At 39.7% G+C, this 13,171-nt stretch overlaps 1 protein-coding gene across 10 annotated transcripts in view; it reads right to left on the bottom strand.

Moving 5' to 3' along the window:
• Positions 1–1,320: 1,320 nt before the first annotated feature.
• Positions 1,321–13,171, bottom strand: part of ZNF334 (zinc finger protein 334) — a 68,280-nt gene continuing 56,429 nt past the window's right edge. For 6 of the 10 annotated variants that reach the window (XM_050806475.1, XM_050806473.1, XM_050806481.1 and 3 more), the window contains 2 exons: positions 7,677–13,051; positions 1,321–7,386 (listed from right to left, as the gene is read on the bottom strand). The gene's annotated coding sequence lies outside the window, so the exon portion shown is untranslated. The remainder of the gene's footprint in view (positions 7,387–7,676; positions 13,052–13,171) is intronic. The other 4 variants (XM_050806474.1, XM_050806476.1, XM_050806478.1 and 1 more) reach the window with 4 other exon arrangements.

The raw sequence follows: 13,171 nt of genomic DNA, 5'->3' as shown, positions 1-13,171 counted from the left end.
CATGAAGGCTCTCTTTTCTCTCCATAAATGTAAGCCCCTCCTTCCTCCTAAAATGTAACTGATATTGTAGATTTTGTGTTAATCATCCATTTGCTTTCTTTTCTAATTTTACTACTTATATATGTATTCCTGAACAATGTATTCTTGGTTTGCTTTTGAACTTTACATAAATAACATAACATAGTATCTATATTTTTCCCTTTTTTAAATTCAACATCACTTTAAGATATAACTATGCTGATGTGTTTAATAGAGTTTCATTTTCATTGATGTATATTATTTCTACCATATGACTGTGCCAACACTTATTTAGTTTATTGTTAATCAACATCTGGATATTTTCTGTAAATTTTTTTTAAAAAAAACTATTGCAATGTTGCAGTGAACATTCTTGTACACATTTGTGGGTGCAGATGTGCAAGAGTTTCTATAGGGCAAATTTTTTTTTTTTGCAGTGAAACTACTGGTATTGTGGATAAGACTATTTCCTGTCCTTTCACTGATACATTGTAGGGAAGTTCGCATCTCTGGCCTCCCATCTACCAAGAGCCTGTAGCACATCAATCATGTTGACAATCAAAACAACATATTTCCAAACACACATTAGGAAACCCAGTTGAGAATTATTGTTTTATGGTATGTATCTAGAATTGGAATTGTTGGGCCACAGGTTGTGTGACTGTTCAATTTTCACTTATAAAATATGTTGTATTGTTGTGATTCAGAGACAGTGGTGGGTTCCCATGTGTAAATCTAACATACACATAATTTATGTTATACAGCACACTCATATCCTATGTAATCATATATAGCCCAATATACTTCAGGAAATCTTCACACATATTTAACGCTATTGTCAATGACTTAAATAATTCATAGTTTTATGAAAGGATCATGTTTCACATTCTATTAAGAACAAGACATTTTCTAATCTTTTAATTACTCTGATATTACATCAGAAAGATGACTTCTACTTAAACATTTTATGCACAAGAATATTTTTGTATTCATATATCTTAAAATTAATTTTTCCTCCTCAGCTCTGAATACTTGCTGAAAGCTTTCACATGTTCAAAGCATTCATGTGGTTTCACTCCTATGCTAATTTTCTAATTCCTATTCATTATAACCTATAAATAAATACTTTCCTACATATATTAACACCTTAGGGTTTCTGCCCTGTGATTTTGCTGATGTTTGACAAATTTGGCTTGAAGATGCAGGTTTCTGCACATGGAGGGTATTGATGGGAGTTTTCTTCTTGTGTATTTTCCTTTGATGTTTGGTGAGGGAGGACCTCTGGCTGAAGGTTTTTCTACATTTATTACACTCATAGGGGTTTTCCCCTGTGTGATTTAGCTCATATTCTGTGAGGGCTGACTTTTCATAGAAGGTTTTCCACACTCAGGACATCTGTAGGGTTTTTCTCCTGTATGAGTTCTCTGATGCACGACAAGGTTGGATTTCACACAGAAAGATCTCCAGCACTCATTACACTTATAGGGTTTCTCACCTGTGTGAGTCCTTTGATGTTGAGTAAGGTTTGATTTCACACAGAAGGTTTTCCCACATTCATTACTTTTATATGGTTTTGCTCCCGTGTGAATTCTCTGATGTACTGAGAAGGCTGATTTTTGGCAGAAGGAGTTTCCACATTCATTACATTTATATGGTTTTTCTCCTGTGTGAGTTCTCTGATGTTCACTGTAGTTGGACTTCACAAAGAAGGATTTTTCACATTCATTACATTCATAGGTTTTTTTTTTTTTTTTTTTTTTCCCTCTGTGTGTGCTCTGATGCTGTCTGAGATCTGTTTTCTTATGGAAGCTTTCTCCACATTTATTACAGTCACAGGTTTTCTCTTTTTTTTGTGAGCTCTCTGGCTTTGTGTAAGTTGTGACTTCCTACTTGAGGCACCCCCACTTTCATTACACCCATTGGTTTTCTTCCCTGAGTGCCTTCTCTGATGTTGAGTGTGTTTCAACTTCTCAAAGAAAGGTTTCTCACATTTATTACCTTTACAGTTTTTCTCTCTTGTTTTAATTATCTGATTGGGAGTGAGGCAAGATTCCTTCTTTAAGACTCTTTCACTATCATTACACTTGCTGGGTTTTCCTGTTGTGTGGGCTCTCTTATGTTGAGTAAGGCATGCTTTTTCATGAAAGAATTTCCCACATTTCTTACATTGATAGATTTTTCTCCCCTGCACGAGTTCTCTCATTTTGAGTATGGTATAACTTCTTCAAGGCTTTCTCATTTTCTTTACACTAATCAGGTTTTTCTCCTGTGTACATTCTTTGATGTTGGGTAAAGTTTGATTTCATAGTGTTTTTGCCCTGTGTGAATTTCTTGAGTGCATGTTTTGACTTCATGCATGAGGATTTCCCATTTTTACCGGGCTCATATGGCTTCCTTTCCCTAAGGGTTCTTGGACGAGAATTGAGCCTTAACTTTGAGATAAAACTTGTCCATATTTGTTTCTTTCTGAAGGTTTCTCTACCATGAGAGCTCTCTTACATGTAACAAAGACTATCTTTCTGTGAAAGCCTTTCCCACGATTATTATATTCAAGAAGTTGCTCCAAAGATGAATCCTTCGGATGTTGAACAAAATCCTAATTATGACTGGGGGACTTCTTCTTTTGATCATTTTCACAGGGTTTATTCTCTGCATGAGTTTTATTATGCTTAATATCAAGGAAGTCACACCTACTGAATTCAACTGACTTTTTTTCTTACATGGTTTATATCATTAATAATGATTTCTGAAACACTTTTCAAGCTTGTTCCAAATGAGTCACATTTATGGGACATTTTTCTTGAGGGCACTGTGTTTGTGGCCATATTAAATGCTTCCCTTAAGGTTTTACTTCTCTTAGTCAGTATTTTGTTGTTGATTAATAAAGCTTGCCTCAATTATTTGTCTTTATTTTCTTGACTTCTTTCATGTTATTGGCTTTCTGGACTTCTAAACATAGGAAAAATTAACCATACATTATAAATCTTAACACATTTCTTAAGAAGGGGGTTGTATGCAAGTGCTGTATTCTGAGTTGATTCTTCAGTTTCAGGCACAATATCCTGGGATAATAGAAGTCCTAAACAAATATTTATTCTAGTCTTTGGATGGGTAATATGAAAGCAAAGATAAAACATGCACTATTGTAAAAAAAGGAGACAAAGTCAAAAATTAATACAAATAGCTTTGGCTTATTACAATATGACCTTAAGATGGATAAATCTTGGAATAAAATAAGATATAGTGAACTGAGAACAAAGGAAGTCAGGAAAATGATTAATCCAATAGAGGATAATCAAAGCATGGGGTAAAGACAGGGGACACAATAGGGAGACAATGAAGACTAAAGGGTGATTAAAGGAAGTGTCAGAGCACAGATTATGTTTGGAGGCAAATCAAAGATTAGATCCTTCTCTCTCTCTCTTCCCTATACCTTAATTACTTAAGGAGAATTCTTACTTCACTCTACATGCCTCTAATCTTTCTCTTCTTTTCCATTATGCACACCAATTAAAAATACAAATCATTCATTTCCTCAGGCCTAAAGCTCAGTCCTATAGTTCAGGCCCCATCTCTCCATGCAGTTTTGATACGGAAAAACAATGTCCAAACAGAATGTTAAAATATATGAGAGGACAAGCATGCTTGCAACAGGATCCATTTCACCTCATATCCTGATTGTTGGTGCTACCACCTGATTCTATCAGAGTTAATCAATAGTAATCTGTCCTGTTGGCCTATCGTACTTTTCCCTCTTTCAATCTGCTGATTTACTTTACCAATTGTTTGTGCCCTGTCTTAATACTGTTTTTTAATACACTATATTTAGATCAGTTTTACATTCATAACAAAATTGAGTGGGAAGTGCAGAGTTCCCACGTACCCCCTGCCCCCACATATGCACAAAGTTCCCAACTATTAACATCTCCCACAAGAGAGGTATATAGTTTTAAATGATCCAACCTACATTAACAGATCATAATCACTCAAAGTTAATAGTTTACATTAGAATTCACTCTTGGTGTTGTACATTGTATAGGTTTGGACAAATGTGTGTGTATATATATGTCTCCACTATTACAATACTAGGGAGCATAGTTTCACTGCCCTAAAAATCTATGCTCTGCCTAGTCATCCTTCCCTCCCTTTTAACTCTTGGCAACCACTAATCTCTTTACTGTCTCCACAGTTTTGCCTTTTTCCAAATGTCATATAGCCTTTCATTTCAGATTAGCTGTTTTACTTAGTGATATACATGTAAGGTTCCTCCATGTTTTTTCATGGCTTGGTAGTTCATTCCTATTTAGTGCTGAATAACATTCCATTATCTGGAGGTACTACACAGTTTATTTATCCATTCGTCTACTGAAAGACGTCTTGGTTGCTTCCAGGTTTTGCCAGTTATGAATAAAGCTGCTATATATCTCTATGGGCATGTTTTTATATGGACATAAATTTTCAACTCTTAATTTTATTTTATTTTTTATTTGAGACAGGATATGGCTCTGTCACCCAGGCTGTAATGCAATGGTACAATCAGCTCATTGCCTCGAACTCCTGGGCTCAAGAAATCCTCCCACTTCAGTCTCCTGAGTAGCTGAGAGTACAGATGTGTGCCACAACATTCAGCTAATTTTCGCTTTGTTTTGTTTTGTTTTGTTTTTTTGGTACAGGATCTTGCTATGTTGCCCAGGCTGATCTCGAACTCCTGGCCTCAAGTGATCCTCCCACCTTGGCCTCCAAAAATGCTAGGATTACAGGAATGAGCCACTGTGCCTGGTCTTAATTTTATTTAGAGACAGGGTCTCACTCTGTTGCTCAGGCTAGAGTGCAATGGTGCAATCATAGCTCATTGCAGCCTCCAACTCCTGGGCTCCAGTGACCCTCCCACCTCAGCCTCCCAAGTACCCAAGTAGCTAAGACTGCAGGTGTGCACCAGGATGCCCAGCTAATTAATTTTTTTTTCCAGAGGCAGATTTCACTATACTGCCCAGGTTAGTCTTCAATCCTTGGCCTCAAGCGATCCTGTAGCCTTGGCTTCCCAAAGTGTTGAGCCACTGTGCCTGGCCAACTCTTAATTTTTAATTCTGCTCTCACATGTTTTATTTCTCTTTGGTTTCTCTTTTCTGTGAGAAAGCAAACACCTGGCTACCTAACATAGTCCAAGGACCCTTTTTGATCTTCGTCTTAACAATTTTGTCTATGGGTGCTGTTATCCTCTGCAATTCACACTGTATGCAATAATACCAATTGTGTGCTTAAGAGCTTAGGATTTTTCTGTAGTAGATAAAACAAACAGAAGTCAATATGCTAACAAAAAAAATTGATATTAGATTTTAATGCTTAGATTTGATACTAGATTCTTACACCTAAATTCACAATACATGTTCAAATGACCATCCCGTAAGTCTACAGTATTAGCTCCTATCAGATCAGGCTATATAATTCCAAAACTGTTCATTTTCAACCACAAACCTCCCCTCATGTTTTCCACTTAGTACACATTCTGTCCTTAGCCCTCCTCAGAACCTAGATATCCTTCAAAACAATGCTACTACTGTCCCATTGTTTAAAAAGTAATCCCTCACCACTTTTAAGTTTCACTGAAGGAAAATTTTCTAAGTAAATATTGTCTGTACAATATATCTAACACTGTTTTCCACAGTGCTGGTTTGCATAGTATTTTTTTCTCTACCTCTTCTTTTATAAGCAAGCCTGATTTTCATTGCTTTGGGCAGATTTTCCACCTTAAAATATATATGTTATAAGGATTTCAGCTGCCTTAGCATTTCAGCTGCCTCCAACTTCCAGTTGGACATCTTGTTTTATATTTTCCTTGTGGTTTGTGGATACCTCTCAGGAAAAGATGAGGCAATGCTGAACTCTACACATCCATCTGCATATCAGATCTCACTCCTTTCTTCTTAAAACACCTTGTTTATGCTCTCCTGGTTCTCCCTGTACCATGCTGGATGGTCCTTCTCAGTCTCCCTTGCTAGAGGCCTGTGTTTTCCTGGCTTCCAAATGTAGTGCTTAAAGGTATAGCTTTGGCCAGACGCGGTGGCTCATGCCTGTAATCCCAGCACTTTGGGAGGCTGAGGCAAGCGAATCACAAGGTCAGGAGTTCGAGACCAGTCTGGCCAATATGGTAAAACCCCATCTCTACTAAAAATACAAAAATTAGTTGGGCATGGTGGCAAGCACCTGTAGTTCCAGCTACTCGGGAGGCCGAGGCAGAAGAATCACTTGAACCCAGGAGGCGGAGGTTGCAGTGAGCTGAGATCACACCACTGCACTCCAGCCCGGGTGACAGAGCGAGACTCCATCTCAAAAAAAAAAAAAAAAAAAAAAAAAAAAAAAATCCAAAAAACAAACAAACAAAAAAGGTATAGCCTTTGCCATATTCTCTTACCTATTATCTCACTCAGTGAAACTGAAAGTCTTACTCGGCTTATAAAGCTTTCCCTCCAGCTAACTCTCTCACCTTATCTGCTTCTTTCTCCTTGCTGGATGCCCTCTGGTCCCACTGACTTCCTTGCTGTTCTCTAATTACTACAAACACACTCTTTTCTCAGAATCTTGGCACCTGCTATTCCCCTGGCTTGGAAAGCTCTCCGACAATCCATGGCTCAGTCCATCCCTTCATTGAAAACTCTCTTTCACTGTTCCTGTTCAAATGTTCACCTCCACAAAGAGGCCTCCCCTGTCTCCTCTTGCTAAAACAATACTCTCTAGGAGTCTGTATCTTTTTCATCTGACTTTTTCAGCATGTTGATCACTACCTGGCTTAATATGTATTCATTTGCTGATTGGATCTACTGATAGGAGTAGAGATGTTGCTTCTGTATCCCCTGTGCTTAGAATGTGACTGGTACGTAGCAGGTCCCGAATAAATATTTGTCAAATAAAGGAATGCATGAACAAATGCATGTTTACAGGGTGTTTGACACCAGAGAGAAGGTGAATAATGGCCATTGTTGGACAGAGAGAAACACAGACATAAAGGTCTAGGATGAGGAAGACAGAAACTGGATTCCATAAAAAACAAGAAAGTCTCTTCCTAAAAGTCAGACAGAAAAACAAAAAACCTTTATATATGAGAATATTTGGAGGTTTGATATCTAAGATATGGTGGTCATCTTTCTTCTGTTACTTTTAAAAGCCTGGAGCCTCTAAAAGAGATTTCTAAAATATATTTCAAAGATACCAACACCTGGACTGACCACCTGGGATCTAATTCCCCCAGCTTCTTTCTACCTGACCTCAACTCACCTGAGTGGCTCTGACTTGGTGGTTCTCTCTTTAATATCCATGATTCTTCTCCTTGCTTCAACTTGACTATCAGCTCAGGTTTGGTAACACAGTGCCCTGTTATGGGAAATAACAGGAGACTTGGAAAAATTGCTTAGGGTTCAGGCTTTCTGAAGGAGAACAAGAATGGAGAAGCTCTAGAAGCTACACAATAATGGTGTCCCAATGTGCTTCATCAGAGTAGACCCTTTCACCAGGGAAGTAAGAATACAATATTCTTCAAAGTACCCTCAAAGAGTCTTGACTCCCAAATCTCAAACATGAAATTCATCATTCTCTACAATAATTTGCTTCCTAAGATAGGAACTGCATGCTGTTGGGAGTTGCATGGGGGAAGCTGGGCTTACCCATTGACACCAGGTGCCTGTAGTTCTCCAGCATCACATCCCTGTACAGGAGCCTCTGGGCAGGGTTCAGGAGCTGCCACTCCTTCTGGGTGAAGTCCACAGATACATCCTCAAACAGCACTGAGCCCTGTAATAGTCCAATCCTGCTCCATCTGAAGTGCCCAAGACTCAATGCCATGGAAAATATGTATGGGAACTAATCCCTACCATGTTCACTGTTAAAAGTTTACAAGGAAGTGTTACAAAGGCTGTCTGACATGTACCTTCCTTCAGTTATATTTTATGGGGGAAACAGAAATCATAATAAAAACACTAGGCCTTTATGCTTATTTACAAATCCACTTATTAATTCATAAAACAATTGGAGTTTCCTCTACATGTCTGGAACTGTTCTAGTTGCAGAGGAGACCAAGGCAAAGAAGACGTTGGTCCTGTTTTTAAGACTCTTTAGACTGATGAAGAGACTTTCTATACAAACATACAAATGCAACAATGAATTATGGAAGCCACGAAAAAATGGGTGGTCAAGGTAGAAGGAGGTCACAAAGAGGGGAAAAAATTAATTCTCAGGTCATTCTTCATCAAGGAGAGTAACATTTGATTGTACACAAGCAGTGAGTTTTGTGTGAACACAGGGCAGCAGCATAAGCCAAGGTGCAGATCATGAACACACACCTCAAATGAAAGGAATTACAAGGTAGTACCATGGGTTAGAAGAATAAGGTTGGGGACTTCGGAGATAAAGAACAATAGAGGTGCTGTGTGGTCAGAGGGATTTTAGACTTTCTCCTATAGACCAGTGGCCTCCAAAGTATTTAGTCACCCATTAGTAAAAATCCCTGAGCATCCCTCAGTGTATTTGTAAATTATTTATGTACACAACTCTCAGCCATTCACCAAAAGTAAAGCTTAACAACTTTCTTAGTTTTTTTAGATACAAAACAAATTTAAATGGATATTCCAATACTTTCTTTCCATGCATAATTTGATTGTCCTGTGCAGTTCTCTAGAGTATATACACCTTTACTTATATTACTTCCATGGACAATGGGGACATACAAATAAGTAATGTAACTAGATTTACATTTTGAAAGTAATGCTCCAGGGGCAGAATGGAGAATGCTTTAAGGCAGTGGTTGTCAATTAGTGGCAATTTTACCTCCCCGGGAGCATCTGGCAATGTCTGGAAGCAAGTTTTGTTGTCATGGCTAAGAGGGGTGGGGTTGGGATCTAGTGAGTAGAGGCCAGAGATGCTGCTAAACATCCTACAGTGCACAGAGCAGCCCCTACAGCAACGCATTACCTGGCCCAAAGTGTCAATGGTCAAGGTCAGGAAGCTCAGTTTTTTGTTGTTGTTGTGTGTGTTTGTTTTTGACAGAGTCGCGCTCTGTCGCTAGGCTGGAGTGCAGTGGCACGATCTCAGCTTACTGCAACCACTGCCTATGGGTTCAAGCAATTCTCCTGCCTCAGCCTCCTGAGTAGCTGAGACTATAGGCATGCGCCACCATGCCTGGCTAATTTTTTTGTATGTTTAGTAGAGACGGAGTTTCATCATGTTGGCCAGGATGGTCTTGATCTCTTCACCTCATGATCCACCCGTCTCAGCCTCCCAAAGTGCTGGGACTACAGGAAACTCAGTTTTAAAGGGAAGTTCGAGAGGAAGATAGTAGACTGGTGTGAGAGGTGACCACCTGTCTTCATGTAGTAGCAGTGGGGATTGAGAAGCCTGAACTAATTCTACATGGAATTAACTAGTGAAGAGCAAATGGAGCATTGTTCTCAGATTATCATGACAGCAGCTGGGCTGATGCTGGCACCATACACTAGGATTGCCACAACAGGAGAAAGAATTGGGGGGGTAGGTGAGAGAGAGAGAGAGAGAGAGAAAGAGACAGCTGGGACATGTTATATATACTTAAGGTATGTGTGAAACATACAGGTGGACACGTCCAGGTAACAGCTGCATATAATAAGGTCTTGGAGCTCAGGAGAGAGAGCTAGTATAAAGATGAATCTTTGGGCCAGGGGCGGGGGCTCATACCTCTAATCCCAGCACTTTGGGAGGCCGAGGTGGGCGAATTGCTTGAGGCCAGGAGTTTGAGACCAGCCTGGCCAATGTGGTGAAACCCCATCTCTACTAAAAATATAAAAATTAGCCAGGCATGGTGGCAGGCAACTATAATCCCAGCTACTTGGGAAGCTGAGGCAGGAGAATTGCTTGAATCTGGGAGGCAGAGGTTGCAGTGAGCCGAGATCACTCCACTGCACTCCTGCCTGGGTGACACAGTGAGCATCCATCTTAAAATAAAAACTCAAAGAAGTCACTGAAATCTTTGTGCCCTCAGTAAATAGGGTGAAATAAAAGTACCTAATTCATAATATGGTTGCCAGAATTACATGAGCTAATCCAAGTAAGGAATTTAACAGTGACTGGAACATAATATGCAGACCTAAATTGTAGGTAATAGTAGAGCTGACCGACTGTTAGAATTTTGCCACTCTATCTTCAAACTTGGAACAAGAAAAATGACCAGAATGCTGGGCACGGTGGCTCATGCCTATAATCCTAACATTTGGGAGGTCGAGGCAGGCAAATCACCTGAGGTCAGGAGTTCAAGACCAGCCTGACCAACATGGAGAAACCCTGTCTTTACTAAAAATACAAAAAATTAGCTAGGCATGGTGGCACACGCCTATAATCCCAGCTACTTGGGAGGCTGAGGCAGGAGAATCGCTTGAACCCGGGAGGTGGAGGTTACAGTGAGCTGAGGTTGTGCCATTGCACTCCAGTCTGGGCAACAAGAGCGAAACTCCATCTCAAAAACAAAACAAAACAAAACAAAACAAAAAAACAGAAAATATATATTCTAATACAAATTATTAATGTTCTAGTAGCTGGAAGGCATGATGCAATAATTAGCAGAGGATTCAAAAAAATATTTATCATATAAAAAGAAGATGAAAAAGAAAAGTATTTAAATGATTTCCACAAAACCTGAGAAGACAGAAGAGTGTATCTTGTTTAGGTATATTATCGATGAAAAAAATTCTGATGTTGATAGAAAAATATGTTAAACACATCAACAGTAATCAATGATAATCAATTATAGAATAAAAATAAAATGTAGACTTTCAAAACCACTGGAAGAGAGAAAAAGAAAGTAAAATAATGCAGGAAAAAAGTCAGGAAGTAAAAAAATGAAGAAAAAATGGTCAAAAAAGCATGGTTACTAAAAAGGTAAAGTAGCTCTTAAGTTTCACTGGAAAAATCAAATGAGTAAATAATTTACCAGGGATGTGTTCATTTTCTTCTGCTCCTGCAAAAGTTTAGAGAAGTGTGAAGGCAGAGCTGTAGGAGGGAGAAGGAGCAAAGAAGTCATGAGAAATACGCTTCACTTTGAAGGTCCTCATAGCACATGCCTAGAAATCCACAGACATCTGCTGGCAAATTGCTGAACTATGGGAAAATTTCTCTTGATCCTTCAGAAGTGGCAGGTAGAAGTTTGCACAGGGGACTCTTATAACCCTGGTATAACCACTGGAAGCTAACAGAATCAGGGTTTTCACTGGGGAAAGTAAGTATTTGTTTCTTACAAACCTCCTTGGATTTAACAGCAGACAAATATAAACCACACGAAATCCAACTAAAAAGACCTGGTTGAACAATCATGTTACAACAAAGGATGAGATGTCATGCCATCAGTCTTATTACCACACATATTACAGGCTAAATTGTCTGTTGTCTGACTGATTGATATTTTACTTTACAATAATCCAGTAGAGGCAGGTAGTAATGGGGAAAGTGTATATGTGTGTGTGTATGTGTGTGAGAGAGAGAGAGTGTGTGTGGGTGTGTGTTGGGGTAGTGGTATATAGAAGAAATAAAATTGTCCATATGCTGGAGCTGTGACAAGTACCTGGGAGTCATTATATCATTTGACTTTTCTATGTTTTGAATATTTCCATAATAAAAAGCATAAAAAATGACACAGAAAAAACTTACAAAGGTGTGCTCATTTACTTTTCTATGTATATTTTTAATTCCTGGAGGTTAAAGAATTAACAGGAACCTCTGACAACAAAAATAAGTGTGCTTTAAGGGAGTCTATTTTAAAAAGAAAAAGATTTGTTCTCCTTTGGTTTCAGCGTCTCCGAATTTTTTTTTTTTTTTTTTTTTTTTACTAAGAAACTTGTTTCCACTTAACTGAGACAGGTGGACAATGGCCTGGCAGTCATGGGGCCTGGGTTCTTTTTTTGGTTCTGCCACTAACATATAATGCAAGCCTAGATTATATTAACCTAGTTATAATAATATTAAAATACTGGCCGGGTGCGGTGGTTCACGCCTGTAATCCCAACACAAACGGAGGCCTAGACGGATCACGAGGCCGAGTTTGAGACCAGTTTGGCCAACACAGTAAAACCCTGTCTCTACTAAAAAACCAAAAAATTAGCCAGGCATGGTGGCAGGCTTCTGTAATCCCAGCTGAGACAATCCTGAGGCAGGAGAATTGCTTGAACCTGGGAGGCGGAGGTTGCAGTGAGCTGAGATCGTGCCATTTCACTCCAGCCCAGGCGACACTTCGAGACTCAGTCTCAAAAAAAAAAAAAAGACACTGACAATACTTGTATAGTAGTTACTATATAACAGGACTTGTTCTAAGTACTTTGCATGTCTTCCTTAATTTAATCTTTAAAGTAAAGCCAAGCCTAGCTACTATTATGACTTCCATTTCATAAAAGAGGAAAGCGAGGGGAAGACTGAGCAATGCAGTGGAGCTGGGCTTTGAACTCGGGCAGTCCGGCCCCAGAAGCCATGCACTTAAGCACTGTGTTAATATTTTTCGCTTTTAAAATAAGGCACAATTACATAACCCCTGAAAAGCTTCCCGGTACGCCTATAAAGTCAAGAGTAGGTAGTGGGTAGCATGTCCCTAAATTCCAGATGTGGAGATGGGCGGGGTTTGAGGGCTCTGCAGAATCTAGGAAGAGGGGTTGAAGAATTAGGGGCATGGGAGGAGTTTCTGAGAGGAGTGGGGGTAGTATCTTCCCTGTCAGTCTGCGCACCAGGTCCTCACCTGGGAGTTCCTCCTCCTCCGCAGCCAGCCTCCTGCCCACCATCCTCAGCCCAGCTCACCTCTTTGTCCTGTGACAGCTGGCCCACACCTTCGCTGACCAATGGTTCTTGGCAACCTCCAAGATGCTGAGTTATTCAGGGCGGAAGAACCGGGAATTGCTTCAGGAGCAAGGGCTTAGATTTGCCTGTTCCCGGACGTCCTTGGTGCAACTCTGTGCGTTTCATCAGAGGGTGGGGACCTCCCAGGTGAGATTCCTGCTTCTGGCGTCCCCTTCTCACAGGAGTAGGGTGACCCTGGCTGGGGTAAAGGGGAATAAATTCAGATAACTGGGACCTTCAGCCGACTTCCAACTCTCTCTTGGAGTTCACCATCTCCTACAACAGAGGCTTTCAGTGTGGACCCCGTGTAGCAGGACAA

Source organism: Macaca thibetana, chromosome 10, assembly GCF_024542745.1.
Source record: "Macaca thibetana thibetana isolate TM-01 chromosome 10, ASM2454274v1, whole genome shotgun sequence".
Taxonomy (NCBI): domain Eukaryota; kingdom Metazoa; phylum Chordata; class Mammalia; order Primates; family Cercopithecidae; genus Macaca; species Macaca thibetana.
The sequence above is the reverse complement of the archived record's forward strand: the minus strand, read 5'-3'. Positions and strand labels throughout refer to the sequence as shown.